General features: G+C 51.9%; 1 pseudogene; it reads right to left on the reverse strand.

Annotated features, from left to right (window-relative positions):
- Nucleotides 1-2,668: 2,668 nt before the first annotated feature.
- LOC144955202 (uncharacterized) lies at nt 2,669-3,694 on the reverse strand (annotated as a pseudogene).
- Nucleotides 3,695-3,701: the final 7 nt, after the last annotated feature.

The raw sequence follows: 3,701 nt of genomic DNA on the forward strand, positions 1-3,701 counted from the left end.
GTGGCTGAGTGAGAGAGTGAGTAGCTGAGTGAGTGAGTGGCTGAGTGAGAGAGTGAGTGGCTGAGTGAGTGAGTGGCTGAGTGAGTGAGTGACTGATCTATTGGCTGAGTGAGTGGCTGAGTGGCTGAGTGAGTGAGTGGCTGAGTGAGTGAGTGAGTGATTGATCTATTGGCTGAGTGAGCGAACGAAAGAGTGACCTCCCCACCACTCTCCGCCTCACCCATAAATATCGAGCACTCCGATGAATCTCCCTCCACCACCACCTCCACCACCTCCGCCACCACCACCACCACCACCTCCACCACCACCACCACCTCCACCGCCACCACCGCCACCACCACCTCCACCACTGCCACCACCACCGTGTTCATGAGTGAGTGGCTGAGTGAGTGAGTGGCTGAGTGAGTGGCTGAGTGAGTAGCTGAGTGAGTGAGTGATTGATCTATTGGCTGAGTGAGCGAACGGAAAGAGTGACCTCCCCACCACTCTCCGCCTCACCCATAAATATCGAGCACTCCGATGAATCTCCCTCCACCACCACCTCCACCACCTCCACCACCGCCACCTCCACCACCACCACCACCGCCACCTCCACCACCACCACCACCGTGATCATGAGTGAGTGGCTGAGTGAGTGAGTGGCTGAGTGAGCGAGTAGCTAAGAGAGTGAGTGGCTGAATGAGTGAGTGAGTGGCTGAGTGAGTGGCTGAGTGGCTGAGTGAGTAGCTGAGTGAGTGAGTAGCTGAGTGAGTGAGTGAGTGGCTGAGTGAGTGAGTGGCTGAGTGAGTGAGTGAGTGATTGATCTATTGGCTGAGTGAGTAGCTGAGTGAGTGAGTAGCTGAATGAGTGAGTGAGTGGCTGAGTGAGTGAGTGGCTGAGTGAGTGAGTGAGTGGCTGAGTGAGTGAGTGGCTGAGTGAGTGAGTGGCTGAGTGAGTGAGTGAGTGGCTGAGTGAGTGGCTGAGTGAGTGGCTGAGTGAGTGGCTGAATGAGTGAGTTGCTGAATGAGTGAGTGACTGAGTGAGTGGCTGAGTGGCTGAGTGAGTAGCTGAGTGAGTGAGTGAGTGATTGATCTATTGGCTGAGTGAGCGAACGGAAAGAGTGACCTCCCCACCACTCTCCGCCTCACCCATAAATATCGAGCACTCCGATGAATCTCCCTCCACCACCACCTCCACCACCTCCACCACCACCACCACCACCACCACCACCACCACCTCCACCACCACCACCACCGTGTTCATGAGTGAGTGGCTGAGTGAGTGAGTGATCTATTGGCTGAGTGAGCGAACGGAAAGAGTGACCTCCCCACCACTCTCCGCCTCACCCATAAATATCGAGCACTCCGATGAATCTCCCTCCACCACCACCTCCACCACCACCACCACCTCCACCACTGCCACCACCACCATGTTCATGAGTGAGTGGCTGAGTGAGTGAGTGGCTGAGTGAGTGGCTGAGTGGCTGAGTGAGTAGCTGAGTGAGTGAGTGAGTGATTGATCTATTGGCTGAGTGAGCGAACGGAAAGAGTGACCTCCCCACCACTCTCCGCCTCACCCATAAATATCGAGCACTCCGATGAATCTCCCTCCACCACCACCTCCACCACCACCACCTCCACCACCACCACCACCTCCACCGCCACCACCGCCACCACCACCTCCACCACTGCCACCACCACCGTGTTCATGAGTGAGTGGCTGAGTGAGTGAGTGGCTGAGTGAGTGGCTGAGTGAGTGGCTGAGTGAGTAGCTGAGTGAGTGAGTGAGTGATTGATCTATTGGCTGAGTGAGCGAACGGAAAGAGTGACCTCCCCACCACTCTCCGCCTCACCCATAAATATCGAGCACTCCGATGAATCTCCCTCCACCACCACCTCCACCTCCACCACCTCCACCACCACCACCACCACCACCACCGCCAGCGGCCGCGTTGTCGAGGGCCGCGTTGACCCTGCGCACCACCCAGGCGAACAGCGCCGCGTACATCCGCTTGGCCATCGCGTCGCGAGCCCCCGCCGCCTGCGCGCAGCCCAGCGGCTTGCGGATGGTCTCCCCCGCCGTGCGGATCTCCCGCACGCAGAGCGCGCGGGAGAGACGGGACGCCGTGGGGGAGGGGAGGGAGGGGGAGGGGGGGGAGGGGGGAGGGGGGGGAGGGGGGGGGAGGGGGGGGATGGGGGGAGGGCGAGGATGTCGCATAGAGATTGGAGGTGAGGGTCTGCTGGCTGGGGAGGGAGAGGGGAGGGAGGAGAGGGAGGAGAGGGGGGGAGGGGGAGGGAGGAGGGGGGGAGGAGAGGGGGTGAGGGAGGGGGGGAGGGAGGGGGAGGAGAGGGAGGGAGGGGGAGAGGGAGGGGGGTGGAGGGGGGGGAGGGAGGAGAGGGAGGGGGGGAGAGGTGGGACAGAGGGGGGAGGGGAGGAGGAGAGGGAGGGAGGGAGGGAGAGGGGAGGGGAGGGAGGAGAGGGAGGAGAGGGGAGGGGAGGGAGGAGAGGGGAGGGGAGGGAGGGGTGGGAGGGGGGAGGGGGAGGGGGGAGGAAGGGGGGAGGGAAGGGGGGAGGGAGGGGGAGGGGGGGGAGGGAGGGAGGGAGGGAGAGGGGGAGAGGGGGGAGGAGGGGGGAGAGGGGGAGGGAGAGGGGGGGAGGGAGTGGGAGGGTGGAGGGGGGTGGAGGGGCTCTATTTCTTTCTTTCTCTATTTCTTTTTCTTTCTTTATTCTTTCTTTCTTTCTTTCTTCTTCTTTCTTTCTTTTTCTTCTTCTCTTTCTTCTCTTCTTCTTTCTCTTTCTTTCTTCTTTATTCTCTTTTCTTTCTCTTTCTCTTCTTTCTTCTCTTTCTTCTCTTATCTTTCTTCTTCTTCTCTTTCTTCTCTTTCTTTCTTCTCTTTCTTTCTTCTCTTTTTTCTTCTTCTTTCTTTATTTCTTCTTCTTTTTTCTTTCTTTCTTTTTTCTTTCTTCTTTCTTCTTTTCTTTCTTTCTTTCTTCTCTTTCTTTTCTTTCTTTCTTTCTTCTCTTTCTTCTCTTCTCTTCTTTTCTCTTTTTTCTTTCTTTTTCTTTCTTCTCTTTCTTCTCTTTCTTCTCTTTCTTTCTTTCTTCTATTTTCTTCTTTCTTCTCTTTCTTCTCTTTTCTTTCTTTCTCTTTCTTTCTTTCTTTATTTCTTTTTTCTTTTTCTTTTTTCTCTCTCTTTCTTTCTTTCCTTTCTTTCTTCTCTTTCTTTCTTTTTCTTTCTTTCTTTCTTCTCTTTCTTCTCTCTTTTTCTCTTTCTTCTCTTTTTTCTTTCTCTTTTCTTTCTTCTCTTTCTTCTCTTTCTTTCTTTCTTTCTTTTCTTTTATTTCTTTTTTCTTTTTCTTTTTTCTTCTCTTTTTTCTTTCTTTCTTCTTTCTCTTTCTTTTCTTTCTTTCTTTCTTCTCTTTCTTCTCTTTTTTCTCTTTCTTCTCTTTTTTCTTTCTCTTTTCTTTCTTCTCTTCTTCTCTTTCTTTCTTTTCTTTCTTTTATTCTTTTTTTTCTTTCTTTCTTTTTTTTTTTCTTTTTCTTTTTTCTTTCTTTCTTTCTTTTCTTTTCCCTTTCTTTTCTTTCTTTCCCTTTTCTCTTTTTTCTTTTTTTTCTTTCTTTTTTTTCTTTCTTTCTTCTCTTTCTTTCTTTCTTTCTTTTTTCTATTTCTTTCTTTCTTCTCTTTCTTCTTTTTTCTCTTTCTTCTCTTTCTTTCTTTTCT

This window comes from Lampetra fluviatilis, unplaced genomic scaffold (assembly GCF_964198595.1).
Source record: "Lampetra fluviatilis unplaced genomic scaffold, kcLamFluv1.1 SCAFFOLD_1107, whole genome shotgun sequence".
Classification (NCBI taxonomy): Eukaryota; Metazoa; Chordata; class Hyperoartia; order Petromyzontiformes; family Petromyzontidae; genus Lampetra; species Lampetra fluviatilis.